Genomic DNA, 12,453 nt, shown 5'->3' on the forward strand with positions numbered 1-12,453 from the left:
TATCCTTCCTTTGCTGTGCTGGTGCTGCACAGAAATTATCTAGAGGAAGACCTGTATAGGGCAGGGGCAGGGCCTAGCTTAAGATGAGACCTAGAGAATATTGCTAATAATTACAACAGGAAATGGAAAGGCTGTCTTAGAATATTTTATGTGCTATTCATTGTCATCCTAGGTGCACTGGCTGAGCACCATCAATTATACACAGTAATGCAATTAGTCAACACACAGAAGCTTGTATTCCAAATGAAAATTTCCTACATCTGAGGCATCTGTGTAAAAGGTAAGATGCACTACATTTCCAAAACTGTGTATAAAATTCTATTTACAATGGGTTACGAACTCAATACCCCTAGAGGCAAGGCAGGTAGACAATAAGGAAACAGTGGTAACTATGATAAATTGGGTGTGTCTGCCCTATCTTTTTGTCTTGTTTTGTTTTGAGATGGAGTCTCCCTCTGTTGCCCAGGCTGGAGTGCTGTGGCATGATCTTGACTCACTGCAATCTCCGCCTCCCAGGTTCAAGCGATTCTCCTGCCTGAGCCTCCTCGAGTAGCTGGGACTACAGGTGTGCGCCTCCATATCCAGCTAATTTTTTTTTTGTATTTTTAGTAGAGATGAGGTTTCACCATGTTGGCCAGGCTGGTCTCAAACTCTTGACCTCAGGTGATCCGCCCGCCTCAGCCTTCCAAAATGCTGGGATTATAGGTGTGAACCACTGCGCCTGGCTGTGTCTGCCCTATCTTAAGGAGACAGCCATTCTCCAACCTCTGCCTCTTGTTGCCACACAGATTCTGAGACCACTGTTGCCTGATACTGATTCTTGAAAGAGGAAGCGGAAACATGGATTATTTTATTTGAATTCCCCCATATATAAATGCTTATTCTTTTTTCATACAAATGAAACATAATAGACAAGACAAACAAAACACTCCTATATGCTGAATTTAGCCACTGGATCATTAATATCAAGGTGACCATTAAAATCAAGGGTTCCCAGTGATCTCGTTTCCCTCATTGGTTCTGTCTCTTTTACTAGGTAGACATGTTTAGTATAGAAACAAATATTTTCAGTTAGGGATAGGTGTATATGTATGTGTGTGTATATATATGTATATATGTGTGTGTGTATATGTGTATATATGTGTGTGTATATATACGTATGTATATATGTGTATGTATATATGTATATAATTTGTGCAAGGATGTTATCTTTTGCATGAAAATCAATCTAGGTGTATGAACTGGGCCTGGGAGATTTATTGGAAGTCAGTAATAAATAAATATGACCACTGTGTTTATTTTACTGTCTTCTGATTAAATTTTATGTTGACTCTGGGGTCACTTATCTAATACGCTGCAATGGGATATTCCAGGAGACTTATTTGGAAAACCTGATTAGAACCCAGTAGAGGGTAAATGACAGAGTCCAGTAAAAGAAAACATTCTTGGAGGCAGTTGTATTCACTCTTCATGACTATTTCTGGAAATAAGCTTTAGGGAAGGATGTTGCCTAACTAGGGCTTACTATAGAGGGATTTTCCTGTTCCTGCTGGCAATTTATGTGGTTACTATGAATCAGTAGTAGAATTAGATGAATTTGTTGACTGAATCAATTGGAGTTTCTGTTTGTTTTAAATCAGGCATACAATATATCATGCCCTGCAATGACATTTAAATAGAGATTTAGAATCACTGGATTATTAAATATAAGTATCATATGGACAAGTAAAATGCATTAACTTCAGGGATTCCCCGCCAGAAAGTCATGCATACTGGATTCATTGCACAGCCATATCTGGGACCAGTTCACCACCACATTCAGCTTGTGCAGGGACAATCCCAGAAAGAAATGTAAAGTGGCTGATTACAGTTTTGGAGTGTATTTCCTGAGACCCCTTCCCCCTTTCTGACTGTGTAATTCATCATTGATATTAACACAATAATGATGATTGAGGTAATAAAACCTAGATCTTTCTCATATGAAGTTCAGAGACCGTAGCAGAGGCTGCTGGTGCCCTACCATATCCCTTCGATGTTCACCTGGACATGCAAAAGGCTGCTTGCTACAAAAACCTGCTATGGTTACTCTCTGTCTGAGAGCTTTTTTTCCCCTGTGGTCAAAGAGGCAAGCTCTCCTTCTGTCTAGGATAAGGTCCCCAGAAGTAGCCTTTAACCAATGACTGACGGGAAGTTGATGGATAAAAACATCCCAACCTCGTTGACTGTCAAATGATGATTCTCTAAGATGTGACTTTGCATTTCCAGCAAGTTCCCATGTGATGCTTATCCTGCTGGCCAGGGACTACACTGTGAGAACCACTGTACTAAAGACATTGAGCCACATCAAGGACTGAAGCATTTTAGGATTTGATCACATGTTCTTTTCGTAGAATAATTTTCTAAAATCTATTTTTAGTTATGCCTCCTACCCATGGAAGTCAGTTACTTGAAATAACCTGTAGGGAAAAAAAAACTTTTCATTTATATTTTATCTTAGCCTTTCCCTCACTGTGATTTTGATTTTCTTTCTGTCAAAGTTAACCGTTTTGGTAGGCCTAAATTACCATTGAAAGTCATTAGTGGTATACATTTTCTAATAATTCAAAAAAATTCGATTGCATTATTTGTGAATCTAAATGGGTTAATGAGTTTTATTCTACAAATAATATTTATAATAATAGGCCTTTCATAAACATAAGCACAAATTCTTTCATTAGTACATTTTTCCTGTATGTCAACATTTTAAATAAAGTACATATGTGAATTTTATGGCATTTTTTTTTCATTTCTGATCATATATTTCTTTAAGGGAAATAACACATCACTTCAGATTCCTGTTAATTTTACCTGCTGTCATCTCCTACCTAAATGAGTCATGTCAAGTATTACATGCTGCTTCTCCTGACAAGAACCTGAAAGTTGGAGCAATTTTCACACACTGTGTCCTATTCTTGTGTCATAGTTCTTTAATGCATTATGGGCAGGAAATGACTTTGACTGATGAAAAGAGTTAGTGGGAGGATGTTCAAATCAAATGGCACTTATCCTTGCCCTCCACCCCCTTATCTCTCAGAACTCCCCAGAGATGGCTTACGTCGTCCTGGGCTGGTTTATGGTATAGCACCATTCTCTGCTAAGCTCTTAAACAGCAGTGCATCTGTTTAATTCCACGTCTTCTCTATCTGTTCTGGGCTCTCCTATCCTCTTCCCCATTGCTGTGCTTCACTTTATTCCTTTTTTCAAATAAAACTAACATATGGCTTTTGTGTGTGGCCGATTTCTAAATCCTGGAAATAACAGGGAAGGGAAAAAATGGTGACAACCCAGCCCAGTACCACAAACTTACAACAGAATATCATGCCACCATGTTCTCAGTTCTTTAGCTATGCCCAATCACAGAGAATTTCTCCTCAGGCCTCCATATTGCTTATATCTTTGCCTCTTCGTCTTTCTCTCCCCTGCTTTCATCCCATCTTCCCTTCTTGCTGGCCTCCCTCCCGGCCACCTTAGTCTCTCTTACTCTGTTTCATGGTGTAATTTGGCTTTCATTCATTTAAACTTTGAGCAAGGGTCCTCACATTTCTCTATGAACAAGTCAGTCAAGGCCCATCATCAAAGTATTGTTATAAACAAAAGAGCTATCTACCTCAGAGAAGATTTGAATCATTCCCCTAGAGAGGATGAAGTGACTATAGTCAGTATTGTTTTAAGTACCATTTTAAATATCCCCTACATTTGTTGAAGGGAAGACAATAGGGAGGCTTACTGCTGAGAGTATTTTTGTGAATTGACACAGGTCTGGAAAGGAAAACTAAGGTGAATTAGGAAGTGCATTGCTGGCTTACGTTAAAGAAGAAAATGTTTAAGGACTCTTGCTAAAGATGGTAATGAAGGCTTTATTTGGGGAGACTATCGCTGTAGGTAGAGAAACCACTGCAATGAGGTCTTGAAATGGGGGAAGGATATTGGGCTGAACTCCAATGAGGACAAGTGGGAATTTACAGCCAAGGAGCAGGGTGAGGATCAGTGGGTGGAAAATTACTAAAAGGAAACCTCAGGGTAAGGGTGACTCTTACTAGACCAACTCAACATAATTCCTGCTGAAGGCTGGCCAGGGTGATTTGATATCGACGATGGGGGATGAGAAATTTGATGATACAAAGTGTGGGGGATTTTCAGTAAAGTAACTTAGCCCCATTCTTGCTTATACTTGATTCTACAGGGACAAAGAGGGAAGTCCAAGGTGAGAACTAGGTTAAAGGAGAGAGTCTTTGTTACTTGGAAGTCAGATTCCTCGTTCTAGCTCTGCTTCTGTCTGGCAGTGTGGTCTTTTACAAGCCACTTAATGGCTCCCAGCCTGTGTTTCATTTGTAAATCGAAGAGTTTGTTCTGTGTTTTTCAAGCTGAAGCATAAGCCTACACATAACAAACAAAAATTCACCATGGCTCCTGTTGAAGCAAGGGAGGAGTCCAGACCCACCCCTTTATTTTTTTCTCTTCCATGGCCTCATGGGCACAGTTCTGAAAACACTAATCTAGATGGTTTTCATAAACAATTGTTCCCTGCTTTTCTGGAGCTTTTTATCAAAATTCAGTTTACTATAAATGCTCCTCATATGTCGAGCAGAAGCCTCTCAGGTGGAAGCCTGAGAAAGGAACTACCCATGGCCTGACATAGCTGAGGAATTTTGGAGCACAGTCGTTTCGTGTCTATTTATGGGTTGTTTATGGCCCTAGGCTAAGCTATAACCAAATCTTACTCACCATCCTATGTATTCCTAATATTTAAAAGTCTGTCACAGGTCTGGTCTATTTTGGAAATGATGTACCTGTTGAAAAATATTTTTTTTTTCTGGGAAAAGAGTCTGGGGGTCATTTTGATTGAGATTTGACATTTGGCAATAACTGATGAGTATGTTTTGTATCTTAAAATGCCTGTGGAATTGATACTATACTTAAAGAAATCTATTACATTAGCAGGTGATTCCATGAAGAAGGCAGAAATCACTTAAACCTCTATAGCAGAAATTTGTGACATACCACAAGACTGCCCCAACCCCTTGGGAACTTGATTTCCATTCACTCGTGGAGATGAGTCCCCTGCACTTGCCAGAGACCCATGCCAAGTGGGCAGTGGGGCAAAAAATGGAGGGTCATTCCATGAATGCAGGCACAACTGAAAGTAAGTTAACACCTCCAGAGGCAATCCTTAGCCAACGGTGAGTAGGAGTAGGTAGATTAATGCCCCAGCCACTCCTACCTTTGATGGTTTGATTTTGAAGGGTATTCTGTGCAGTTCTTCACAGTATCCTCAAGGAGACTGAGTCTCATTTTTCTATAGAAGTAGCATACATTTGATTTTCTTTCTTCCTTTCTCCATTTCACTTTCTCTGTCTCTCCCTTTTGCATCCTGGGATTACCTCATAAATACTTATCTGCCTCCAATTCCTTGCCTCAGGGTCCACTTTTGGGGGGAACCCAAATTAAACTAACTTCCAATGCTGGTACAACTTCCTATACTAATAATTAAATAGGTGGTAGACTGATTTCAAAGCAAAGCTTTTGCATTCTGCAACTACTCTTAACTACATATATGTTATTGTTTCAGTACATTGTACTGTGTTCTTGAGAATACAATCTGAAGCGAAGCAGAGGAATAGGTACAGTAATTCTATTTTTATAAGAATTATAAATTGAGATAACCATGAATTGTATGATTTTAGAATTTACCTTTTTAGCTTTCATGAAGCAAGTTTGTTGAGGGTTTTTAATTCAGTAAGAAGATAAATATGATGTGGTTTTATTTTTGTCAGTTAACTATCCCCCAACTGTGTCAACACCCCTTTCCCAAAGATTTTATACTAACTTTATGACATCTTAGATTCCATGACTCTCATCTTACTTTGTATTCCTGGAAATAATCATTTTATTTCAGAAAATTATTTTCTCCTCAGTGGGAAGGGAGGGAATTATCAGTCTCCATGAACACCCCCTAGAAGACTGGTGACTTTTCCACCTTCTGCACAGTTCTCTAGTCTTTATGGGAAAGCAGGATGGTGTTGGTTGATGATAAGGGTGGCACTGTCCTGGCACCTTCCAATAAACCTGATCTCTACTGTAGGTGGCTCACTGAAGACTCAATGAACTTAGAGCGTGTCTTCAAATTGCTCCTTAAACTCCCGTCTGCATCTTGTTGTGGTATGTTTACTTAATCTTAACAGTAAATGAATTTGTACTTCCTGAGTTCACATCAGCAAGTCTGTTATTAGAAGTCAGTTTGAGTTTTAGAAATTTATTAGGTATGATTTACTCATAGTAAATGAGAGTTGGCTAAAACAGGTGGAATGACAAAATCAGAAGCATCAAAAATCATGGCTACAGTCACCTTATGACCATCCAGAATTAGAAGGCTATCTGCAAAGATTTGAGAAATGGCAACAAATGAAAGTGCCAACATCTTTAGTTCAGCATTTGTAACTGTGGAGTATGTAGATTCACTTTTACCTGAGAGTCCTCTGCAAGAACCATTTTAAAATGCTTGGAATTATATGTTAATAATTATACAATGTTCTAGATTGCAACATGGGGATCTGCTATCATTCATGAAAGCTTTTATTTCTTGTTCTTTTTGCTTGGATTTCTATTTCAATTTATACCTTGCATTAAAAAGAACAACGTTGAAAAATATAAACCAGAGACATGGGAAAACCAATGGAAATGCTTTACAGTACTTCTCTTTAATCACTTTTATATCCAGTTGCTTTTATTTGTGGAACTTATCATTTTACAGAGTATTTCAATATTATTTATGATTGAAAAAGAATGACAAAATGGTATATGCTTTTGGCAAGGTGCTTTGGCTATACTACAGTCTTTGATATTACTTGGCACTATTTCTAAGCCTGCATAGATTCTTGTACCACAAAAAGAGTATGTAAATAGATTCATAAAATTCATCAGAAGTTTGAAGTTCCATTTGGAATAGAAGCTGAATATGCACATCCTTTGGAAATTCTAATTCTTGGAACTAGATTTTTCGTTGGAATCACGCTTTTGTGTGATCCTGTAATTAATTCTTCTTTGGACATGGGTGACAATTTATTTGATAGAAACTATTGATGCCCATCGTGGTTATGATATTCCTCTCAAACCTTTAAATCTCATCCTTTTCTATGCTGGTTCTCAGCATCATGATTTACACCACATAAACTTCATCAGAAAGTATGCTTCTACATTTTCATGGTGGAATAGAATTTTTAGAACACACTTTCAGTTTAACGTTTATAGTGAAAATATGAAGAAGTTTGAGAAAAAGCTGAATAAATATCTCATAAAAACCTTTCTGAAGATATACATTTTCCTGAATTGAAACTAGTAGCTAACATTGCTTCTGGGGAGCAGAAATAAGCATGTGGCTTTGGTTGCTGAGTGATAAAAGGAATATTAATAACCTTTAGTTATCTTCCTAGTGGAGACTTTTTCTACTTTACACACAAATTATGTATATGTAGAAATACACAGATAATAAGTATTTCCTGCAAAACTAGGCCCCTGTTCATCACCTCACTGCCTTTCTCTCTTGCCCCACTTTCCTCTCTCCCTCATTTCCTCCTCTCCTTAAACTTTCCTCTTTCATTCACTGTCCCTTATTTCTCCCTCACTTCTGAGGGGCCAAATTGGCTGTCTTCATATTATAAGGCTCACCTTTTTCTTGATAATCTCTGGTCAATCAGTTTCATTCAGTGATTGCTTTGTGAACATTCCTGTGCATCATAAGACATTTCCTATTTCCATCTGATACGATTTGGCTCTGTGTCCGTACCAAAATCTCACCTCAAATTGTAATCCCCCTGTGTTGGGGGAGGGACCTGGTGGGAGGTGATTGGATCATGGGGGAAGTTCCCCCATGCTGTTCTCATGATGGTGAGTGAGTTCTCACAAGAACTGATGGTTTAAAAGGATGTGGCTTTCTTTGCTCTCTTTCTCTCCCGCCACCATGTAAGACATGCCTTGCTTCCCCTTCATCCTCTGCCATGATTGTAAGTTTCCTGATGCCCCCCAGCCATGCAGAACTGTGAGTAATGTAAACCTCTTTCCTTTATAAATTACCCAGTCTCAGGTACTTCTTTATAGCAGTGTGAAAATGGACTAATACACCATCAGAAAACTGATATCATTTCAGCTAAGATTTACATCTTTTTGGGCATGTGTTCTGATCTCTCTTTCTCTGTTGGATAGAAGAAATAGAAACTGCATAGATTTGGCAGACAGACTTTGATGTAGATCCTAATTTTCCCACTTTGGAAGTTTGGCTAAGCTGGTTATTTTTTTCTGTATTCAGTTTCCTCACATTAAGTGAGATTAGTAATAGCCACCTTGAAGGATTTTTGTGAGATTAGATAAGATGAACTGTTTGATTATTTGTTAACATCTTAATCTGAAAACATTTTCTCCTGTGCCCCCCAACTCCATTTCATATTTCTTTTCCTGATGCTTTTATACATTTCCAAACTAAACCAAAGTACCAAATGACTCAGTCACTTTAAGCCCAAATACACAGAGTTCCAAATCTTCTCCATAGCCACATTTTTTTTCAGTATGAGAATATTTCTTAAGTGGGCAAATTCTACTCCAGGAGGCTTCGGAATTGTCAGAATCTTTTTCTCTTATCTTCTTACACTTATTTCATTTAGATCCTGCATAATTTCTCCCAAGTTTATCCTATTACCAAGCAGTCTAATGGACAATAATGACAGGGAACCTCATATAACAGAGTAGTAAAGGTTAATGACAACGAAAGGTATAACATGAGCTGCTTTTATTTACTAGGAATATTAGTTTTTCTAGAATTTGAAGTCCAAAAGCATCACTGGAATTGATTTTCTAAGCATTAGTTTTATGTTTTATTTTTAAAAATAAAAAAGTATATATTATTTTAAGGAATATTATTATATAATATGTTATAAAATTATATATTCTATTATAAAATCATTTACATAGTTTTTGCTTAAATTATTTTTTGCAACTTTATTGAAGTATGGATCATGGTTAGAATTTATATATTTACATATATTTTTATATGTATTTAAAGTATACAACTTGATGATTTGATATATGTATACATTTCCACTTTCCCCATCTGCCACCACCTCCCACCTCAGCCTCTGATAACTACCACGCTACTTTCTACATTCAACTTTTTTAGATTCCACATATAAGTGAGATCATGGATGTTTGCCTTTCTAGGCCTGGCTTATGTCACTTAACATAATGTTCTCCAGGTACCTCCATATTGTCACAAATGATAGGATTTCCTTCTTTTTTATGGCAGAATAGTATTCCATTTTGTATATGTACCACATTTTTAAAATTCATTCATCCATTGACAGACACTTAGGTTGGCTATTGTGAATAATGCTACAATGAACACAGGAATACAGATATCTAGCGGGCAGAGATTTTAAAACAAACTGAGCCTCAATTTGTTGCTATTTCTTTTCTGTATGTAAACTCTAAAGGTTCCTATGCAATTTCAAGCATGTTATCTGATATGGCAGGCATTCACATTGGAATCTAAAAATCATTTCCAACCCCTTTCTTCTCTCATCCACCTCTACCATGGAGGCTGAAAAAGCCTGAGACTTACTTTCCTATTCTCCCTTGCCAATGAGATATAAGGGAAGTTATTATGGGGCTTCATGGAAAGTTTGTACTTCCTAATAAAAGGAACAAAGTACGTAAATGACTTGTCTCAGTCTAATTTCTATGAATTCCTGCCTTTAAATGTTACTTTGTTATTGTGATGTTTGGAGCTAGGAAAAGCATCTTGAAACTATGAAGCAACCATTCAAAGAACAAAATCCCATATGCTAAGTATGGTCAAACATAACAGTAGAAAAAGCCTATGTCCTTCATGACATGGGTGTGCCACCAAACCAACCTGACATTGAGGTACCTCCAATGGTTTATATCATTGTAGTTTGTTTATTATTGTTGTTGTTATTGATATTGCTATTGCTTGCTGCTCAAAGCATTCCTCATTGATTAAATCTGGAAAGAGTAAGCTATCACGCCATTAGTGCTTCCACCTTAATCAGCTTAATTTCTTACACCTCACAAGATCTGAGAAGAACAGGTACATTTTGATTGTGGTTGGAGGGTAGAACATGAAAAAAGGAAAAATAAATAATGTTCACCATAATGAGGGAAGCTTATTCGGCACCAAGGAAGACAAAAAGGGAAAATATACACTTGTTAGGGGAAATAAAAGGAAATGTAGAGTACACGTTTTGCCCTTTTAGTTGCACCTGGGTGCTCAGTTGATCCTGGGTACAACATTAAAAAAAGAAATGTAGTGTTTAATTTGTAATTATATGCTGTTTAATTGCATGTGAACCATGACAAATTATTAATTCCACTCTAGATCTCTCCTGTCACATAGACAGTGGTTTGAATGCTTAGGACATGGAAATCAATTTCTTGACTGGTCTAAAGTACACATCATTAGAAAAGAATATCTGTTGCAAAAAAATTTTTTTTTTTTTGAGACGGAGTCTCGCTCTGTCGCCCAGGCTGGAGTGCTGTGGCCGGATCTCAGCTCACTGCAAGCTCCGCCTCCCGGGTTTACGCCATTCTCCTGCCTCAGCCTCCCTTGTAGCTGGGATTACAGGCGCCCGCCACCTCGCCCGGCTAGTTTTTTGTATTTTTTTAGTAGAGACGGGGTTTCACCGTGTTCGCCAGGATGGTCTCGATCTCCTGACCTCGTGATCCGCCCGTCTCGGCCTCCCAAAGTGCTGGGATTACAGGCTTGAGCCACCGCGCCCAGCCCATGCAAAAAAATTTTAAATGTGAGTGATTTGTTTCCTTTGTTGTTTCGGACTATTCACGCTCCCAATGCTTTTCTGTATTTTAATAAGTCTTTCATCAATACCTATTTTAATCTTTGGGGAATGCCATCATGATCAAATTGGAACTTCAGGAAGTTTAAAAGATTTTCTCTCAATAGATTGAGTCATTGCCTTTCACCTTTTTTCCTACTTAAGGAAATGTAAATTATGTATTTAAACATCATCTTGCTCTTAGATACGGTATATATGCTTCTGGAACCCTTTCTGTTGGCAACTGTTCCTCTACCCTACAGTATTTTTCACTTAGAGGAAACCTGATAAATGTATATCTAAAATATATTGCTCTATTATGCATATATATTTTATGAAATAATTATTTGCTGAAAGTATTTTCAGAAGAGCTGTTTTAGGTAGGAAGACTTTCAAATACCATTTGATAACTTATATGTGAATTACTACCTTTCAGAAGTAATAACTGTAAAGCAGAAAATATCTTTATTTACTTTTACTTTTCTTAAGGTTTGATATATGCTTTCAGTCTTCAGAACCTGTACTTGGAATTCTGTTTATGACTGAGAAGTGTGCAATGCTTTCCTATTTAAGAAACTCAGAAGCGTATTGCTTTTTTGGTGGCTTTAATATTGGTTGAAATCACCTTTAATGTGTGATGTATATTCAGTTGGTTGTCACAGAAAACATTATTCATTAACAGTTTTATAAAAGATAGTAATTGAAAATACACCAAATATTGATTTTCGACCAAATTAAATAAGTACTTTTTCTGAGAGCTTTTCAGGCTATGTAAGTGTAAAGATGTTTGGAAACATACCTTGATATGTGTTCATTTTAAGGTGTACTGAGGTTTTTCAATTGTTAATCAGTGCAGCACATGATGGATGTTATCCGTCCAACATGTAATACAATTTTACTTTTATAGCAATTACCGAAATTGACTGAAGAGCCTGAATAGAGCAATAATCATTGAAGAAATTGGAATATGTGTAAATTGATCTGATCTGAAGGGCAGAAAGACTTTCAAGGAATAAAAAACAGTTATGGATCCATAAAGTAAAATAATTTTTTTTCAAAGTTTAGTTCACTATTATATACCAAAGAAAAGTGCAATCTGACTAAGAGGCCCTGTTCTATTAAATTCTTACTAAATATCTGTTTCTATGTGGAAACAAATGCTAAACTCCGTTATCTTGCTTTCATATTACTAACGTCAGATCTGTTAAAAGATCCTCGGTAAATAAGTGAATTGATTTCAATGGTGATTTTTTGAATCACATGTATTAATAGCAAGAAAAAATATATTATTTGGGATTAGGAACAGAAAATATCAAAAGCATTTTCATAAACAGTATAAATATGTTTTATGAGTTTTTAAAAAAATCAGTCATTCATTCATTTACTCACTAAATATTTATTTAGCATGTCATACATGTCAGGTTCTGCCCTAGGGTGGGGGATTCAAATTAAAGCACAAGTAAGACAGTCTCCCCTCAAAAAGACAGTAGGAGAGATAGATTGATAGGTCATTATGCTGTGGTAAGTACATATAAATATGTACAGCAAATTGTGGGGAGCAAGAAGGAGAAAACCA

General features: G+C 37.1%; 1 protein-coding gene and 1 pseudogene across 15 annotated transcripts in view; both read left to right on the forward strand.

Annotated features, from left to right (window-relative positions):
* The window catches only part of SYTL5 (synaptotagmin like 5), a 241,372-nt gene that overhangs the window by 40,815 nt on the left and 188,104 nt on the right, over positions 1 to 12,453 (forward strand). The window lies entirely within an intron of this gene.
* Positions 6,432 to 7,369, forward strand: LOC135969095 (methylsterol monooxygenase 1 pseudogene; annotated as a pseudogene).

The sequence above is a fragment of the Macaca fascicularis genome, chromosome X (assembly GCF_037993035.2).
Source record: "Macaca fascicularis isolate 582-1 chromosome X, T2T-MFA8v1.1".
In the NCBI taxonomy this organism is placed as follows: domain Eukaryota; kingdom Metazoa; phylum Chordata; class Mammalia; order Primates; family Cercopithecidae; genus Macaca; species Macaca fascicularis.